The 20321-nt window shown below is 42.0% G+C and overlaps 1 non-coding gene across 1 annotated transcript; it reads left to right on the top strand.

Annotated features, from left to right (window-relative positions):
- Positions 1–569: 569 nt before the first annotated feature.
- On the top strand, positions 570–644 carry Trnat-ugu (transfer RNA threonine (anticodon UGU)). Its single transcript has one exon. It is a non-coding gene; the product is annotated as a tRNA-Thr (tRNA).
- Positions 645–20321: the final 19677 nt, after the last annotated feature.

Raw genomic sequence — 20321 nt, 5'->3', positions numbered from 1 at the left:
GTCCTCCCTCGGGCATGGTTGTGTGTGTGTTGTCCTTAGCATAAGTTACTGTAAGTAGTGTGCAAACATACGGACTGATGGTTCAAATGGCTCTGAGCACTTTGGGACTTAACATCTGAGGTCATCAGTTTCCTAGAACTTAGAACGACTTAAACGTAACTAAATTAAAGACATCACACACATCCATGCTCGAGGCAGGATTTGAACCTGCGACCGTAGCGGTCGCGTGGCTCCCGACTGAAGTGCCTACAACCGCTCGGCCACATCGGCCGGTCTATCATGTATTCTAGAAGAGCTGCAAGGTCGTCAGTGGCGCCTGTTCTTTCTAGAACAGTTACTATCTTCATATCTATGGTTAAACGTCACCCAGCCATTGACCTTCGTCTGTGCGAATGCTCACAGGCTACCGGAAATCTTACGGGAATCGTCACCTTAGTGTGAGCCAGTAATGAGTGGATGGACAAATACCTAATAAGTACATTACGTAATCGGATTGTGGGTGGTTCGGGGTGTGAGTCTCACGGGAAGCGTGCGAGGGATAAATTCCTGCAGTCGTGCTGTTCATTTGTGCCCTCGATAGCTCAGATGGATTGAGCGTCTGCCTTGTAAGCAGGAGATCCTGGGTTCGAGTCCCAGTAGCGGCACACTTTTCAGCTGTCCCCATCGAAGTATATCAACAACACCTGTCGGCAGCTGAGGGTTTCAATTAATTATCAGTTGTGTAGGTGATTCGATGAACCCTTTGCCAGGCACTTAAATGTGTTTTGCAGGGTATCCATATAGATGTAGATGATAACTCGTCCCGTGTCGCACGTGCTCAAAAGGATTCATACTGCAGAATGCATGCAAACATACTCACCGAAAATACGGACGAATATCAAGTGCAGGCTGCCGAGTGCTGCATATCCAGCTTAGACAGATCGGCTTCTCCTGCCAAGAAGAACAGGAAGTTGCTGTCTAGGAACAATCAGAGGTAGAGGAAGGGCTGATAAATACTCCTTGAATTGCAGACTAAACGTAAATAACGAAAATACATTTTTGGTAAAAATTGGTCAAAACATAATCGTTTGCCCTCCGTATTGGATTAGCTGTTTTGAATATTGAAAATCTGACTTCAGATTCGTTTTCAGCGACATTAAGAATATATGTGTAACACTCAGTTCATGCAAATCGAAGTAATAATATAACTAAATGTTTTCCCTAAACTTTGAACACTTTTTTTTTCGAGTAACGATTTTCTCAGAACGGCATGCAGCATAAATTAAAAGTGGTTCGATCTCTTAACTTCTACCTCTGACCCCTAAAAGTAAACACTTTTCTTAGGAACTTATAGCTATAATATGACATTTGTTAATATTAACTAATTTTTGTGTAGGCATAAGGAGTGAAACAAACCCCTCAAAATCGAACTCAAAGTTCGAATTAGCACTGTATCGTTAAATTTAAGGTTGTTTCATTGCGGTTAGGTATACGCTCCCATTAATTTTATGTATTATCGACTGATGTTATCCATTTTCAAGTTCAGAGAAATAATGTAGTATCAACTGATGTTACCCATTTTTGAATTCAGGTAACATCTGAGGTGCCACACTGCACGCACTCTGCGTACTCCAGTCTCGCAAGCCCTTGATCAAATCATAATTACGGGCGCCATTTTTTATTGAAAATCTAAAATTAAGCTCATAGTATTGTCACTCGTAATTCCCAAACAGATCGTTCGAATGTATTTTCATTGTCTCAAAAAAAATTTCAAATTTACCCTTTTTTGCTCATTTGTATGAGTACCTGGCCGTAACGCCGGAATATAGTCACTAGATTTTTTTTCAGAGACGCTGTACGTTCGCGAGAAGACTTTCGTTCTGCGCGTGTCGAAGGACATTCCTCAGATATTACTGTGTGTGTGCTACTCAGTCGTGCCATTTAAGTGTACATCTTTGCATAGTTTTCCTTTCACGATGTAAACAGTGTTCCGCTCAGTTGCCAACTGGCCAGTGAGTGGTTCCGAAGGTGTCGGATGTGCGGTGCGTTCGGTCTGCTAGGACAACAGCAGACTGGCGTGGTGCGATGGCAGAAGCAGACACTGAGGGAGCTAGCTGCTGGGACGCCAGCGAACAATTTATGCCAAGTAAGACGAAGAGGACTATTCTAAAATTACGAGCCGTCTAAAAAGTGTTTACCATTGGTAAATCTTGCTGTTGAGTCTGACAAAACTGACAGTTTTTCCTAGAGATACAGGAAATCCCCCCACCCCCACTCAATGAATATTTGGTTGTGATGACAGGCCGATTGGTAGTGTAGCCCGAGATCTAAGTTAGGTTGGAAGGTGGTAATTTGATTGAGAGTTGTTTACGCCAACGATTATGAATGCCGACTAAACGTTGTGCGAGCAGATTGCCCTGTAGCGTAGCCTAGTGTTTCCGTCCGCGCCACATTTAACACACTTTCTCTAACTGTGTACAAAAGTCTCACAACAGCCACGATAACTACGTTTCTGGTGGGGGGAGGGTAGAGTCCACTATGTAACTTTCACGGCAAATTTTAGTAACCGCATAAACTAACCGAAATAGAAGCGTCATTTTAACTATATTTCCTTTTGTGGGAAAATAATGGTTCTCCTCTTTTGGCAGCAACTGTAATATGTAGGCGACTTATTAGTTTTTTTTAAACTCTGAATCACGATCTCAATAGACGCAGTGCTTTTTTTACGTTACTTGATTTGTGGTCTATAGTAAACAATGCAACGAATTGGTAAATTCTTTGAAGTTTGACGTGTGTTACATAGACGACGTCTGCAATGTTCGTAAGGCCAAGTTTGCATATATTCGGTGTCTGTTTTTTTGGCCATGTACTGTATAATTAAGGGGAGGAGGATTATGTTCAAGGAGCAGTGCATCAGCAGTCTATGGAGAAATTGAGAATTTGGATCTAACGAACGGCATGCTCGGGCAGTTCGTGATATTCTGTTGACCACTGTGTAATTCGGACACAGTGATCATTGCCTCTCCCTAGTAACCAGGGGACTCGGGTGCTAATCCTGGTCTGGCACAAATTTTCGACAGTGCCCATTGACTAAAGTCTGTGCCCATTGTCAGCTAATATCATTGTTTCGGTGTTAAATAGTATTTTGTTCGCGATACGTGGTTTAGCTTTTTCATGGATAACAGCTTTGAAAAGCGTACAGGTTATATTGATATTCGCTCGTCGTTAGTCCAAGGCAACTATAGCGATTTATAAACACAGTTGTAGTTCGTATTAAGCCCACATACGTAATTGTGTCCTGTGTTTCTTTACCAAGAACTACTCCGTAAGTAATTCCCCTGTAGTGGTATTTTGTTATAGTATTTTGTTTAAATATTTATAGACTGCAGGCTTGGATGAAATATGAAACACATGTCCGAAGTTCCTGTTGATATTGCAGATACTGTTTCATCCGTACTAGGGGCCAAAACATTTCATCAAATACAGAAGGACACAATTTGTCTCGAGATTTAGCAATTTTTCGTAATAGAGGCCTTGCGTCGATATGTTTTTCTCTAATTCTTGTTTGGACTTAATCTTAAAACACACTAACTCGTCCACCACTTATTCGATATGTGTTTTCATCCCTTTCGTAGCCTAGAGTTCCTAAACGGTCGATAATATTAATAATTTCCTTTCTCAATTTTATTTTCTGTAAAATCTCCTGTTTATGGTTATTGCTAACATGTTTCACGTTCTCACTTTTATTATTTTTATTTTTCTAGTTTTGTGCCTTGTAGCCAAATTTTCTTTGAATCTGGTTTTCAATTCTGAAATAGTAACAGTTGAAGGTCAAGAGAAGATTGCGGTCTATTTGAGGAGAGTGGCTTGGAGATTTTTTATAACAGACGTATACAGGTCATGGGGATCCTTACCTATATACATTTACTTCGAGTGTGATGTAGCCCATTCTCTTGTCATGATCTCGGCTGTATCGTAGCACATTGTCTCGGTTAGGTTGGAGATTTCTGTTGAGAGTTGCCGAAGTCAACGAAAGTGATTACAAAGTAAACACTGTGCTAACAGAACGATCTGTAGCGTAGTCCAACACGTTCTTTCTGTCCTTTTAAAGCCTCTTTTAATTAAAAATAACTAAAGCTGCAAGATACAATCACAAAAACTGTATTACGTAATAGAGTAATCCCAGACTATTGTTGTGTAAGTTGTGTGCGTACACTATTTTTTTTGTCAGTGAATATACACTTTTTTACTCATTTGCTGGGTTTCAGTTTTCCCCGTTTTCTGGCAAAAAACCTTTTCCTGTGAAGGGCCCATTAGCTTGTCGGTTATATTTGTGACATTCTCGACGGTCAGTAATTTCGTGATAGTCCATCCACCGGCGTCATTGTTAACATCGGATATAGATTTAAGTATTAGGAAGGCTAATATGAAGCTAATGCATGAGTAGGTCTAATAATTAATAAAAATAGGAATGCGGGTAAGCTACTACATACAGCATAGTGAACGCATTGTTGTGGCCAAGATAGCCACGAATCCCACGCCTACCAAAGTCGTAAAAGTAGTCTTCAGATGATGAAGAAATTGATGGAATGTGTGATGAGATAAAAGAAATCATTCAGATAGTGATGGGAGATGAAAATTTAATATTAATGGGTGACTGGAATTCGACAGTAGGAAATGGAAGAAAAGGAAACCTAGTAGGTGAATATGGAATGGGGGTAAAAAATTAAAGAGGAAGCCGCCTGGTAGGCTTTTGCCCAGAGCATAACTTAATCATAACTAACACTTGGTTCAAAAATCATGAAAGAAGGTTGTATACGTGGAAGAGACCTGGAGATACTGCAATATTTCATATAGATTATATAATGGTAAGACAGAGATTTAGGAACCATATTTTAAATTGTATGACATTTCCAGGGGCAAATGTGAACTCTGATCACAATATATTGATTATGAACTGTAGATTAAAACTGAAGAAACTGGAAAAAGTTGGGAATTTAAGGAGATGGGACCTGAAAGAACTGACAGAATCAGAAGTTGTACAGTGTTTCAGGAAGAGCATTAGGGAACGATCTACAGAAATGGGGGAACGTAATACAGTATGATAGGGGATCTGAGTGGTGTACTGTCAAGGGGAGGGGGTTCCTCAGGGATCAGTGTTGGGGCCGCTGTAGTTCCTTATTTATATAAATGATATGCCCTCAAGTATTACGGGTAACTCTAAAATATTTTTGTTTGCTGATGACACTAGCTTGGTAGTAAAGGATGTTGTGTGCAACATTGACTCCGTTTCAAGTAGTGCAGTACATGACCTCAGTCAATGGCTTGTAGAAAATAAACTAACGTTAAATCACAGTAAGATTCAGTTTTTACAGTTTCTAACACACAATTCAACAAAACCTGACGTTTTAATATCACAGCATAGGCATATGATTAGTGAAACTGAACGGTTCAAATTCCTAGGTGTTCAAATAAATAGTAAGGTGTTGTGGAAAGCCCACGTTCAGGATCTTGTTCAAAGACTTAATACTGCCATTTTCACTATTCGAACGGTACCGAAAGTGAGTGATACTTCGCCAAGTAAATTGGTCTACTTTGCTTATTTCCATTCACTTATGTCGTATGGTATTATGTTTTTGGGTAACTCTTCCCATTCTAGAACGATATTTTTGGCTCAGAAACGAGAGGTTCGGGCAAAAAGTGGTGTGAGTTCACGAACCTCTTGTCGACCTCTGTTCAGGGAGTCTGGGTATTTTGACATTGGCCTCTCAATATGTATATTCCTTATTGTCGTTTCTTGTTACCAATATTAGTTTATTTCCAACAATAAGCAGCTTTCACTCGGTTAATACTCGGGAGAAATCAAACCTCCATTTGGATCGGACTTCCTTAACTCTTGTGCAAAAATGTGTGCAGTATACTGCTGCATCCATTTTCAATAAGCTGCCACTCGAATTCAAAAATCTTAGCAGTAATCCACGCGCTTTCAAATCGAAACTGGAGTGTTTCCTCATGGGTCACTCCTTCTATTCTGTCGAGGAGTTAATTGAAAAATTAAGCTGATTCTCATTGTACTGCTGATAGCGTTTGCTTAAACTTATGGACTGATTTTCTCTCAGGTTCATGAACATGTATTTTTATCTGTTATTACTTTAATGTTGTAAGTTCATGTGTCGCCCTAACCGCCGTCTGCTTCACGTCTGCTGTGCAGCGAGCTACCTTAATTTAAGTATTAACTGTATTTTTCTTACTTGTCACTTCTTCTTCCGTGTGTTTTTGCTTTTGCTGCCTCGGAGTGTAGCGGCAGTGGGGAGTCTAGTGCGTCGCATGGTGCACCCCAGGTGTTAGATGCTTCACCCACTGTCCCTGCTGTCGAGACATCTTCGCGGGTACCGGGCGCGGCTGGCCACCCTCTCCCCAAGGGGAGTGGCGGGTTCAGCGGCGTTCGCGGCGCACGAGGCGGAGGGTCAATGTGGAGGCTGGCCGTGTGGCATCGCCCGCTCTGCCTGTGAATGGACATGTGGCTGCTCCTTCAGCAAGGTCCGAGCAGGCACACGGGGGGAGGGGTTTATTAGTTATTGGGAGCTCCAACGTTAGGCTGGTGATGGAGCCCCTTAGGGAAATAGCGGAAAGGTCGGGGAAGAAGGCCAGTGTTCACTCTGTGTGCTTGCCGGGGGGTCTCATCCGAGATGTGGAGGGGGCCCTACCGGCGGCGATAGAGAGCACTGGGTGCACCCGACTGCAAATTGTTGCTGATGTCGACACCAATGACTCCTGCCGTCTGGGTTCAGAGGACATCCTCAGTTCGTACAGGCGGTTGGCGGAGTTGGTGAAGGCGGAAAGCCTCGCTCGCGGGGTGGAATCAGAGCTAACTATTTGTAGTATCGTTCCCAGAACCGATCGCGGTCCTCTGGTTTGGATCCGAGTGGAAGGCTTAAACCAGAGGCTCAGACGATTCTTCGGAGAGCTGGGGTGCAAATTTCTCGACCTCCGCAATGGGGTGGAGAAATGTATGGTCCCCCTGAATAGGTCAGCCGTGCACTACACGCCGGAAGCGGCTACGAGGGTAGCGGAGTACGTGTGGAGTGCACATGGGCTTTTTATTAGGTTAGAGAATTCCCTCCCTAGGCCCGACAAGACGCCTCCTGAGACGCGGCAAGGCAGGAGTAGGCAAAATGCGACAGGGAATAACAATATTAATGTGCTAATAGTAAACTGCAGGAGCGTCTATAGAAAGGTCCCAGAACTGCTCTAATTAATAAACGGTCACAACGCCCATATAGTACTAGGGACAGAAAGTTGGCTGAAACCACATGTAAACAGTAATGAAATCCTAAACTCCGATTAGAATGTATATCGCAGAGAAAGGCTGGACAGTAAAGGGGGAGGCGTGTTTATAGCGATAAGAAGTGCAATAGTATCGAAGGAAATTGACGGAGATTCTAATTGTGAAATGATTTGGGTGAAGGTCACGGTTAAAGCAGGCTCAGACATGATAATTGGATGTCTCTATAGGCCACCAGGCTCAGCAGCTGTTGTGGCTCAGCACCAGAAGAATAATTTGGAAAATATTTCGAGTAGATTTCCCCACCATGTTATAGTTCTGGGTGGAGATTTTAATTTGCTGGATATAGACTGGGAGACTCAAACGTTCATAACGGGTGGCAGGGACAAAGAATCTAGTGAAATATTTTTAAGTGCTTTATCTGAAAACTACCTTGAGCAGTTAAACAGAGAACCGACTCGTGGCGATAATATATTAGACGTTCTGGTGACAAACAGACCCGAACTATTTGAATCAGTTAATGCAGAACAGGGAATCAGCGATCATAAAGCGGTTACTGCAACGACGATTTCAGCCGTAAATAGAAATATTAAAAAAGGTAATAAGATTTTTCTGTTTAGCAAAAGTGACAAAAAGCAGATTACAGAGTACCTGACGGCTCAACACAAAAGTTTTGTCTCAAGTACAGATAGTGTTGAGGATCAGTGGACAAAGTTCAAAACCATCGTACAATATGCGTTAGATGAGTATGTGCCAAGCAAGATCGTAAGAAATGGAAAAGAGCCACCGTGGTACGACAACCGAGTTAGAAAACTGCTGCGGAAGCAAAGGGAACTTCACAGCAAACATAAACATAGCCAAAGCCTTGCAGACAAACAAAAATTACGCGAAGCGAAATGTAGTGTGAGGAGGGCTATGCGAGAGGCTTTCAGTGAATTCGAAAGTAAAGTTCTATGTACTGAATTGGCAGAAAATCGTAAGAAATTTTGGTCCTATGTCAAAGCGGTAGGTGGATCAAAACAAAATGTCCAGACACTCTGTGGCCAAAATGGTACTGAAACAGAGGATGACAGACTAAAGGCCGAAATACTAAATGTCTTCTTCCAAAGCTGTTTCACAGAGGAAGACTGCACTGTGCTTCCTTCTCTTGAAGTCGCATAGTTGACAAAATGGTAGATATCGAAATAGACGACAGAGGAATAGAGAAACAATTAAAACCGCTCAAAAGAGGAAAGGCCGCTGGTCCTGATGGGATACCAGTTCGGTTTTACACAGTGTACGCGAAGGAACTTGCCCCCCTTCTTGCAGCGGTGTACCGTAGGTCTCTAGAATAGCGAAGCGTTCCAAAGGATTGGAAAAGGGCACAGGTCATCCCCGTTTTCAATAAGGGACGTCGAACAGATGTGCAGAACTATAGACCTATATCTCTAACGTCGATTAGTTGTAGAATTTTGGAACACGTATTATGTTCGAGTATAATGACTTTTCTGGAGACTAGAAATCTACTCTGTAGGAATCAGCATGGGTTTCGAAAAAGACGGCCGTGTGAAACCCAGCTCGCGCTATTCGTCCACGAGACTCAGAGGGTCTTAGACACGGGTTCACAGGTAGATGCCGTGTTTCTTGACTTCCGCAAGGCGTTTGACACAGTACCCCACAGTCGTTTAATTAACAAAGTAGGAGCATACGGACTATCAGATCAGTTGTGTGCTTGGATCGAGGAGTTCCTAGATAACAGAACGCAGCATGTCATTCTCAATGGAGAGAAGTCTTCCGAAGTAAGAGTGATTTCAGGTGTGCCTCACGGGAGTGTCATAGGGCCGTTGCTATTCACAATATTCATAAATGACCTGGTGAGTGACATCGGAAAGTCTCTGAGGCTTTTTGCAGATGATGCTGTGGTGTATCGAGAGGTTGCAATAATGGAAAATTGTACTGATATGCAGGAGGATCTGCAGCGAATTTACGCATGGTGCACGGAATGGCAATTGAATCTCAATGTAGACAAGTGTAATGTGATGCGAATACATAGAACGATAGGTCCCTTATCATTTAGCTACAAAATAGCAGGTCAGCAACTGGAAGCAGTTAATTCCATAAATTATCTGGGAGTACGCATTAGGAGTGATTTAAAATGTCGACTGTCAATGGTAAGAAAAGTGTTTCTAAAGAAGAAAAATTTGTTAACATCGAGTATAGCTTTAGGTATCAGGAAGTCTTTTCTCCGAGTATTTGTATGGAGTGTAGCCACGTATGGAAGTGAATAATGGACAATAAATAGTTTGAACAAGAAGAGAATAGAAGCTTTCGAAATGTGGTGCTACAGAAGAATGCTGAAGATTAGATGGGTAGATCACATAACTAATGTGGAGGTATTGAATAGGATACTGGAGAAGAGAACTTTGTGGCACAACTTGACTAGAAGATGGGGTCGGATGGTAGGACACGTTCTGAGACATTAAGGAATCACCAATTTAATATTGGAGGGCAACGTGAAGGGTAAAAATCGAGGAGGGAGACCAGGAGATGAATACACTAAGCAGATTCACAAGGATGTAGGTTGCAGTTGGTACTGGGAGATGAAGCTTCCACACGATACAGTAGCATGGAGAGCTACATCAAACCAGTTTGTGGACTGAAGACAACAACAACAACAACAACAACAACAAGGTATTTGTCTCATGTGTAACCTTCAACAGAAGTGGGGCAGACAAGAGGGTTAGATTATATGTACTTTCCATTGAAATTGATCCATAATGGGGAGATACTCAATGGGAAAATAATATGCTAATTTATTATCCACAGACCGCAAATGGACTGATCATGAACGAGGAATGAAAATTTGGTCACACTTCTGATAGTACACGTATTATTTGACCCCCCCCCCCCTCTCTCTCTCTCTCTCTCTCTCTCTCTCTCTCTCTCTCACACACACACACACACACACACACACACACACACACACACACACACACACACACACACACACACACTCTCAATCGCGCGCGCGCGCTTGTTCTACTAAGTAATTCAATTCATTAATGGTGTCGGAAGAGATGGTTAGCAAGAAATCCTTTAGGCTCCTCGTAAACTGAAATCTGTCAGTAGTAAAGCTTTTTATGGCTGCCGGCAAGTTATTGAAAACATCGTTCTCCTTAATGATGGAGACTTTCTTGCACCAAAGTAATTAACTTACCAATTTTTGTGGAGATTATTCACTTCTAGTTATGACTTCATGAAATGAGCTGTTGATTTGAAAATATTCATTTGTTTTTAAACACAATATTCACGGGGAGAACGTATCTTCCATCTCCACCAGTTAACTGATCTATTTATATGACCCTTATTCTAAGTTGTGTTATATTAACGGTAAAACACAAAACATTTCTTACATGCATTTCCACTATTTTCCAACAAGCTGACAATTTTTCATGAATAATATATTAATAGTGAAATTTTTAGAAAAATTTTGAAAGACAGGTTTTGCGGGCAAATTTCAAAAATTAAAAGACCATAGTGTTCATTATAATACAATTTATCCATGGTTTTTAATTCCTACTCCGAAGTTTTCTTTTGTTTCCTTTACTGCTTGCTCAGCAAACAGATTGAATAACATCGGGGATAGGCTACAACCCTGTCTCACTCTCTTCCCAACCACTGCTTCCCTTTCATATCCCTCGACTCTTCATGCCCTCGAGTAAGAAAACTGGTCGTTAGAATTCCATGGTTCTGGGATAAATGGTTTGAGAGGAAAGGTACATTTAGTTAGAAAAGTTACGGAAAATTTAAAGTTGTATTGCACTTACCGTCGTACATGCGCTCATTTAAATTCATAGTTTCTTTCACTTTCCAATAGTACGCATGCTGTACATAAACATAACATTTGTTTCATGATATTTACTTTTTTATTTCTTGCAAGTCTTCTAGAACTTCTTTCGAAAACTTTGTGGGTAGATCTTGGCATTTGTTTTGTTCAGAAACGTTATTACTCTAGCAAACAACTGACTACGAGACAAGAAAAAATGTATTCAATAGGTGAAAGCTCAAAGCTACGGGTAAAATGTCCCTAGGCTTATCATCTCAAAGAAGAGATGGCACAGAGAAACAAGTGGGCATGTCTTACATAGCAAGCTGCCATTTAAACCGACATTTAGAACCTTCAAATACGGATTTGGACTAAAATACTTTCATATTCACACTAAGTGTAAATAAAACTGGTACAATCACCAATAAACAAAATTATTTTCATTGTTTTCGGGGTTCCTTTTGCCTTTCGGAATAAATATATTGCGAATCAGCAGTTAACATGCCTGGTTCCCCAAACAGGAGACGACTAGAAACTTCCGAAATGTGGTGGTGTAGAAGAATGCTAAAAAAGTTTTGATCGAATAGCTGATGGGGAGATACGAAATCAGATTAGGGAGCAGAGAAATTAATGGCACAAATTGACAAAAAGAAGCGATCGTGGGTAAATGTCATATTTCGATTCCACCCATCCGCTGTGACCCACGACGTTCTGCATGACGTTGATTAGTTGCATTTCGAAGGATACCAGTGGCCTTATTAAATGTCAACTGCGATTGCCTTCGTTTCTAGAGCAATTTATAATGTTCGTTAACTATGATTTTTTTCGGAATATATCGTGATGAACTCTGGAAGGAACCACAGAACACAGCTTAAATTGTCGTTGAAGAAACGAGTAGTGATTGTATTTTTATCTTTCTTATCCGACACGTTGGGGAATCCAAGGTATAATGGGGTACACAGTTGAAAACTTTGATTAAATGTACAAAATTGATAAATAAGAGAGTTACAAATTTTTATATGAACACATTATGATGTATTAATCACAAAAATACAAGAACATTGCCATAAAATAAAACAACAATATTTTCTCACTCAAAAACAGAAATTTATAACATTTGCACGCGTCACAATGGGGTGGTAAATACAAGTGATTACAAAAACGTATAAAATTATCCGAAATGCAGAAAATATTGGCTTGCTCGTTATTTTTTTTAGTTTAAAGTGAGTATTAATGTCAAACTACAGTTTTCATGAATCGTATCCTTTCCTTGAGGCTGTTTACAAAATTCACACACGGGGAGACACTCATCATCTTCGCTATCTATTCCTGCACAAGAATCGTGTGTCAGTTTTTTGCAGGTGGAACAAGCGACCCAACTTCCAACTGATTTTGAATATAACCCACCACAATATACACATTGACAGTCGGAACTTTCCTCATAATCACTCTCGTTAGTATTGTATTCTCTCCCCTTTTTTCCATTTACCTTCAGAATCTTTCTCTCTTTTTTGAGTTCTTAATTTTATTCTCTTTCGCAGAAAGTTTTCTGTTTGCTCTTTCTTCTTTGTCAATGTTCTTTTTTCTATTTCTCCCATTAATGACTTTTAACTCTTTTTTTGTACGGCGAATCAGTTAAAACAACGTTGTTCCCCCTTTTCAGTCTCGCTCTTTTCTTGCTTTCGTTAACTTTTGACAAGAAAATCAGAATTTCAGGTGAAATATGAAATGAGGAGGTTGTGTTGTCAGTTGTCATCCAAGAGCACCCAAGATTAGAACAATTAGCCCCAATAACTTTGTTATTCTTAGGCGGCAGTTCATTGTAACAATTCGCTGAAACCTCGTCCCCTTGATTATCCAGCCCGTTTGAGTCGTCTTTTTCAGCTGGTGTGCTAGGTGAAGGCAATTCCAATTGTTCAGATATAATAACCTCTTTATCTGACGGCCTATCACGTCCGCTGTCAGTTGTGTGTGCCGGGAGGAAGTGTGCGTCGTGAATATGGATGGGTCCGTGGGCCATATTGCAGTAGCTTCGAAACCTTTAATAGCGGTTTTCATTGTTGCGCTTTAGACGAAAGCTGAACCAAAAAGCGTTGAAATTTCAAAGATAGTTACGACTTTCGCTGCATGGTTCCGTAGCCATTTTCGAAGCTGATCACTATAACGAGGATTTATAAAACAAACATCAAGCGGCTGAAGTCTGTGAGAGCAATGTGGTGGTAAAGAAACGCCACTCTCCCTCGCGTAGTCCATAACGTCAATGTTCGTGGTATGTGCTGAGTGGCCATCTGATATAAGGAGAACTGGGACCTGCTTTGATGCCTTAGAAAATACCACTAATTGTGGAAACCATACAAATAAGGACTCTGTGGCCATACATGCTGTGCTGTGGACCTCAGCGCAACCTCCTGCTGCCTGTCCTAACTCAAATTCTTTCTGCTTCTTCTTTCGTGGAAAAATAATCGTAGGAGGAATGTCAGCTCCGCTTGCTGACGTACTAATGAGGCTGGTTGCAGTTTTGCCCCTTTCTGCAGATGTTAACGATCGCACTGGACGGTTCCCTTTGCAAGCTGCGATGTTCGATTAGTTTTTAGCATTAACCGAGACGCCTGTTCCATCACAATTAGTTATTTGAGAAGTCATTAGTTTGTGATTGTCAGTTACATCTGTAAGCAACGAAAAAAACCTATCGACAGCTACTTTATTAAAATCCATGATTCTTGTACCAGATGTTGCTTCGGGCTTGCGAACAAACCCGCATTTGCTTCTTCATTGTTTCATGATGTAATAAAGATTTCGATTTGTTTTGCTCGAAATTTTCGAAAAGGTATCTGTGAAACGTGCAAAAATTGAAATGGCAAAACTGTGCACCTGCCGAAATACGAGTGCGTATACTCATTTGAAAAAATGTTCCTAAACTGCTTCTGATACGCTAGAGGTTACCTCACAGTAAACAGCAATTGTAGTTGACCATTTGCCTGCACCGTATAAAGTACGGCCAATAAAATATTTTTGTAGGGAGGACACATCATCTCATCCTAAATGGAGAGTTCATCTATACGTGTAAAAGTAACCACTTGTGCCAGAGGGAAGCGTGTTGGGAGCCTTACTGTTCATGTTGTATATTAACATTACAGATAATATAAGAAAGCTCACATATTTCGAAAATGATGCCGATATCGACATTGAGGTAACAAAGGTCGTGTGAAGCGATATGCACATACAGGGGATAGTAAAAATGTGACCACCTATACTTGCATCTACATGGATACTCTGCAAATCACATTTAAGTGCCTGGCAGGTTGTTCATCGAACCACCTTCACAAGTCTCTATTATTCCAATCTCGCATAGCACCCGGAAAGAATGATCACCTGTGTCTTTCCATACGAGCTCTGACTTCCCTTATTTTATCGTTGTGGTCGTTTCTCCCTACGTAGGTCGGTGTCAACAAAATATTTTCGCATTCGGAGGAAAAAGTTGGTGATTGGAATTTCGTGAGAAGATTCCGTCGCAAAGAAAAACGCTTTTCTTTTAATGATGTCCAGCCAAAATCCTGTATCATTTGTGTGACACACTCTCTCATATTTCGCGATAATAGGAGGACGTGCTGCCTTTCTTTGGACTTTTTCGATCTACTCCGTCAGTCCGATCTTTTAAGGATCCCACATTTCCCAGCAGTATTCTAAAAGAGGACGGACAAGCGTAGTGTAGGCAGTGTCCTTTGTAGGTCTGTTACGTTTTCTAAGTGTTGTGCCAATAAAACGCAGTCTTCGGTTAGCCTTAACCGCAACATTTTATATGTGTTCTTTCCAATTTAAGTTGTTCGTTATTGTATAATAATAATGGCGTGTGACGAGGGCCTCCCATCGGGTAGATCGTTCGCCTGGTGCAAGTCTTTCGATTTGACGCCACTTCGGCGACTTGCGCGTCGATGGGGATGAAATGATGATTAGTACAACACAACACCCAGTCCCTGAGCGGAGAAAATCTCCGACCCAGCCGGGAATCTAACCCGGTCTTTTAGGATTGACAGTCTGTCGTGCTGACCACTCAGCTACCGCGGGCGGACGTTAGTTATTGTAACACCTAGTTAGTTAGTTGACTTTACGGCTTTTAGATTAGACTACAACTTCTCTGATAGTGATTGGTCCATTCTGCTTCACCAGCAATATTGCGGGATCAGTAACGACCTGATTTGCGGATATTGCGGGCGTACCTTAACTGGCTTCTGTCTTCATTGATTAGCGGCTACCTTTGAAATGGTTGTACCACTCCTTTAGCCCTGCAGTACCCATTACTTTGTCCACAAACACACGATGGTTTCAACTTGAGAATCGCCAAGCTTGGAGCCAAATGTGATGTAAAGACGTCATTTTGCTCAGAATACTAAATCCAACGTGTACGACTTGCAAGTGTTCCGAAGTAGTGGAGAAAATCAGGTATGTGTGCTAAATATGCCTGAAAACATGAGCCCATGCGCGCCCTGATACCATTGTTGATTTCAACAATTAAAAAAGGTCGGATATTTTTTGAACAGCTCATGTATATAAGCCATCGCCAGTGATGTCGAAAGAGCAAGATACCCCTAACTACGCCAGTTGTATAGGTAGTTCGAATGGAGCGGTCTATTGTCTGACGTATCTCCATAACAGCTCTGAACCGAATACCCCAAAGTTCGACAAATGGTTCAAATGGCTCTGAGCACTATGGGTCTTAACATCTATGGTCATCAGTCCCCTAGAACTTACAACTACTTAAACCTAACTAACCTAAGGACATCACAAAACACCCAGCCATCACGAGGCAGACAAAATCCCTGACCCCGCCGTGAATCGAACCCGGGAACCCAGACGCGGAAAGCGAGAACGCTACCTTTACGTCAGGAATCAAGCTGAGCTCAGAAGGGCGCAATTCCGGGGCTGTCTCAGGCCGATACTGATCTTCGGCCTGACGTGGCTGCTTGTCCTGTTCCAGGGGTTGCCCCTCAGTCTGCAAGATCCGAGCAGTCGCAGAGGGTGGTCTTACTGGTAGTTGGGAGCTCCAACGTCAGGCGCGTAATGGGGCCCCTTAGGGATATGGCAGCAAGAGAGGGGAAGAAAACCAATGTGCAATCCGTGTGCATACCGGGGTGAGTCATTCCAGATGTGGAAAGGGTCCTTCCGGATGCCATGAAGGGTACAGGTTGCACCCATTTGCAGGTGGTCGCTCATGTCGACACCAATGATGTGTGTCGCTATGGATCGGAGGAAACCCTTCCTGGCTATCTGATTTGGTGAAGACTGCCAGTCTCGCTAGCCGGATGAAAGCAGAGCTCACCGCTCACCATCTGCAGCATCGTCGACAGGACTGACTGCGGGCCTTTGGTAAAGAGCTGAGTAAAGGGTCTGAATCAGAGGCTGAGATTGTTCTGTGACCGTGTGGGCTGCAGATTCCTCGACTTAAGCCATAGGTGGTGGGGTTTCGGGTTCCGCTGGATAGGTCAGGAGTCAACTACACGCAACAAGCGGCTACACGGGTAGCAGGGGTTGTGTGGCGTGAGCTGGGCGGTTTTTTAGGTTAGATGGCATTGGGCAAGTACAAAAAGGGCGGCAGCCTCAACGAGTTCGGGGCAAAGCAGGACATGAGGGGACCAAGCAGCAATCGGTATTGTAATGGTAAACTGTCGAAGCTGCGTTGGTAAAGTACCGGAACTTCAAGCGCTGATAGAAAGTACCGAAGCTGAAATCGTTATAGGTACAGAATGCTGGCTGAAACCAGAGAGAAATTCTGCCGAAATTTTTACAAAGGTACAGACAGATATAAAGGATAGATTGCATGCAACCGGTGGTGGAGAGTTAGTCGCTGTTAGTAGAAGTTTATCCTGTAGTGAAGTAGAAGTGGATAGTTCCTGTGAATTATTATGGGTGGAGGTTACACGCAACAGCCGAGCTAGGTTAATAATTGGCTCCTTTTACCGACCTTCCGACTCAGCAGCATTAGCGGCAGAACAACTGAGAGAAAATTTGGAATACATTTCACATCAATTTTCTCAGCAAGTTATAGTCTTAGGTAGAGATTTCAATTTACCAGATATAGACTGGGACACTCAGATGTTTAGGATGGGTCGTAGGGACAGAGCGTCGAGTGACATTATACTGAGTGCGCTATCCGAAAATTACCTCATGCAATTAAACAGAGAACCGACTCGTGGAGATGACATCTAGGACCTACTGATAACAAACAGACCCAAACTTTTCGACTCTGTATGTGCAGAACAGGGATTAGTGATCATAAGGCTGTTGCAACATCCCTGAATATGGAAGTTAATAGGAATATAAAAAGAGGGAGGAAGGCTTACGTGTTTAGCAAGGGTAATAGAAGGCAGATTTCAGTCTACCTAACAGATCAAAACGAAAATTTCTGTTCTGACACTGACAATGTTGAGTATTTTTGGAAAAAGTTCAAGGCAATCGTAAAATGCGTTTTAGACAGGTACGTGTAGAGTAAAACTGTGAGGGACGGGATAAACCCACCGTGGTTCAACAACAAAGTTAGGAAACTACTGCGAAAGCAAAGACAGCTTCACTCCAAGTATAAACGCAGCCAAAACCTCTCAGACAAACAGAAGCTAAACGATGTCAAAGTTAGCGTAAGGAGGGCTATGCGTGAAGCGTTCAGTGAATTCGAAAGTAAAATTCTATGTACCGACTTGACAGAATATCCTAGAAAGTTCTGGTCTCAATTTAAATCAGTAAGTGGTTGGAAACAGCATGTCCAGACACTCCGGGGTGATGATGGCATTGAAACAGAGGATGACAGGCGTAAAGCTGAAATACTAAACACCTTTTTCCAAAGATGTTTCATAGAGGAAGACCGCACTGCAGTTCCTTCTCTAAATCCTAGCACAAACGAGAAAATGGCTGACATCGAAATAAGTGTCCAAGGAGTAGAAAAGCAACTGGAATCACTCAACAGAGGAAAGTCCACTGGACCTGACGGGGTACTAATTCGATTCTACACAGTACGCGAAAGAACTTGCCCTCCCTTTTAACAGCCGTGTACCGCAAGTCTCTAGGGGAACGGAAGGCTCCAAATGATTGGAAAAGAGCACAGGTAGTCCGAGTCTTCAAGAAGGGTCGTAGAGCAGATGCGCAAAACTATAGACCTATATCTCTGACGTCGATCTGTTGTAGAATTTTAGAACATGTTTTTTGCTCGAGTATCATGTCGTTTTTGGAAACCCAGAATCTACTCTGTAGGAATCAACATGGATTCCGGAAACATCCATCGTGTGAGACCCAACTCACTTTATTTGTTCATGAGACCCAGAAAATATTAGATACAGGCTCCCAGGTATATGCTATTTTTCTCGACTTCCGGAAGGCGTTCGATACAGTTCCGCACTGTCGCCTGATAAATAAGGTAAGAGCCCACGGAATATCAGACCAGCTCTGTGGCTGGATTGAAGAGTTTTAACAAACAGAACACAGCATGTTGTTATCACTGGAGAGACGTCTACAGACGTTAAAATAATATCTGGCGTGCCACAGGGGAGTGTTATGGGACCATTACTTTTCACAATATATATATAAATGAGGTAGTAGATAGTGTCGGAATTCCATGCGGTTTTTCGCGGATGATTCTGTAGCATACACAGAAGTTGCAGCATTAGAAAATTGTAGCGAAATGCCGGAAGATCTGCAGCGAATAGGCCCTTGGTGCAGGGAGTGGAAACTGACCCTTAACATATGCAAATGTAATGTATTGCGAATACATAGAAAGAAGGATCCATTATTGTATGATTATATGATAGCGGATCAAACACTGGTAGCAGTTACTTCTGTAAAATATCTCGGAGTATGCGTGCGGATCGATATGAAATGGAATGATCATATAAAATTAACTGTTGGTAAGGCGCGTACCAGGTTGAGATCCATTGGGAGAGTCCTTAGAAACTGTAGTTCATCAACAAAGGAGGTGGCTTACAAAACACTCGTTCGACCTATACTTGAGTATTGCTCATCAGTGTGGGATCCGTACCAGATCGGGTTTGCGGAGGAGATAGAGAAGATTCAAAGAAGAGCGGCTCGTTTCGTCACAGGGTTATTTGGTAACCGTGATAGCGTTACGGAGATGTTTGACAAACTCAAGTGCCAGACTCTGCAAGAGAGCCGCTCTACATCGCGGTGTAGCTTGCTCGCCAGATTTCGAGAGGGTGCGTTTCTGGATGAGGTATCGAATATATTGCTTCCCCTTACTTATACCTCCCGAGGAGATCACGAATGTAAAATTAGAGAGAGGCTTTCAGATAGTCTTTCCTCCCGCGAACCATACGCGACTGGAACAGGAAAGGGAGGTAATGACAGTGGCACGTAAAGTGCCCTCCGCCACACACCGTTGGGTGGCTTGCGGAGTATAAATATAGATGTAGATGAGTGTGGTGCGTGATGCGGCGCTCCCCATCCCTATATACCGATCAAATCAGTCACGACTTGAACCGAGCGTGCCCGAACATTGTCCTACAAAATGATGGCCGCCTCCTGCAGAAACCGACGCTGCTTCTTTCTCTCAGTTGCTTTTCAACTTTGTAACACAGTCTGTTTCGTTTTAGAGTCCAAACCGCTTAACAGATATTGTTCAAATTTGTCATGGAGACAGTTTGAACCCTTAGAAAGAACATAGCCCACTTTAAAAAGCAAGAATTTTTTTTTTGAATCAGTGAACGTAAACTACATTAAAACTTACTTATTTTGGTTGTATAACTTAAGAATTCTATAATGTATAAGTACTTCAGTAGTCGCCGCGCGGGATAGTCTCTCAAACGAAATTGCTCCCACGTCCGAGGCCTTTCAATATCACGTCTTCCATTCCGCTTGTAGTTAAGAATATTTTGGGGAAGTCTTCACGATATTTTTGAATTTTTTAGTTTCTGTTGAAAATACTTAATTTTTCTCTAGTATCTTCATTCCTAATCATTTCTTGTTGTGCAGCTCTTCGAATTTCTTAGGAACCTCATCTCTGCCGTGTGATTTTTTTTTTGCTTTTTTTTAAACCATGTTTTCGCTTTCATAGCATAATACAGGAACCGCGACCACGTTATAGAATTTCGGGACAATCTTTTTGTACTTTATTGCCCAATATTCAGATAATAGTGTCACAAACAGCTTAGAATTTGTGTAATTTATTTTAAGTATCAGAGTAAAAATCAGATCTTACAGCGTAGCCTAAATGAAAGATTAAGAGACCAGTTCTAAAGCAGGATTTTCCAAAAC

The sequence above is a fragment of the Schistocerca gregaria genome, unplaced genomic scaffold (genome assembly GCF_023897955.1).
Source record: "Schistocerca gregaria isolate iqSchGreg1 unplaced genomic scaffold, iqSchGreg1.2 ptg000199l, whole genome shotgun sequence".
Lineage (NCBI taxonomy): Eukaryota > Metazoa > Arthropoda > Insecta > Orthoptera > Acrididae > Schistocerca > Schistocerca gregaria.
Note: the sequence above shows the minus strand (reverse complement) of the source record. Positions and strands in the feature narration are given on the sequence as shown.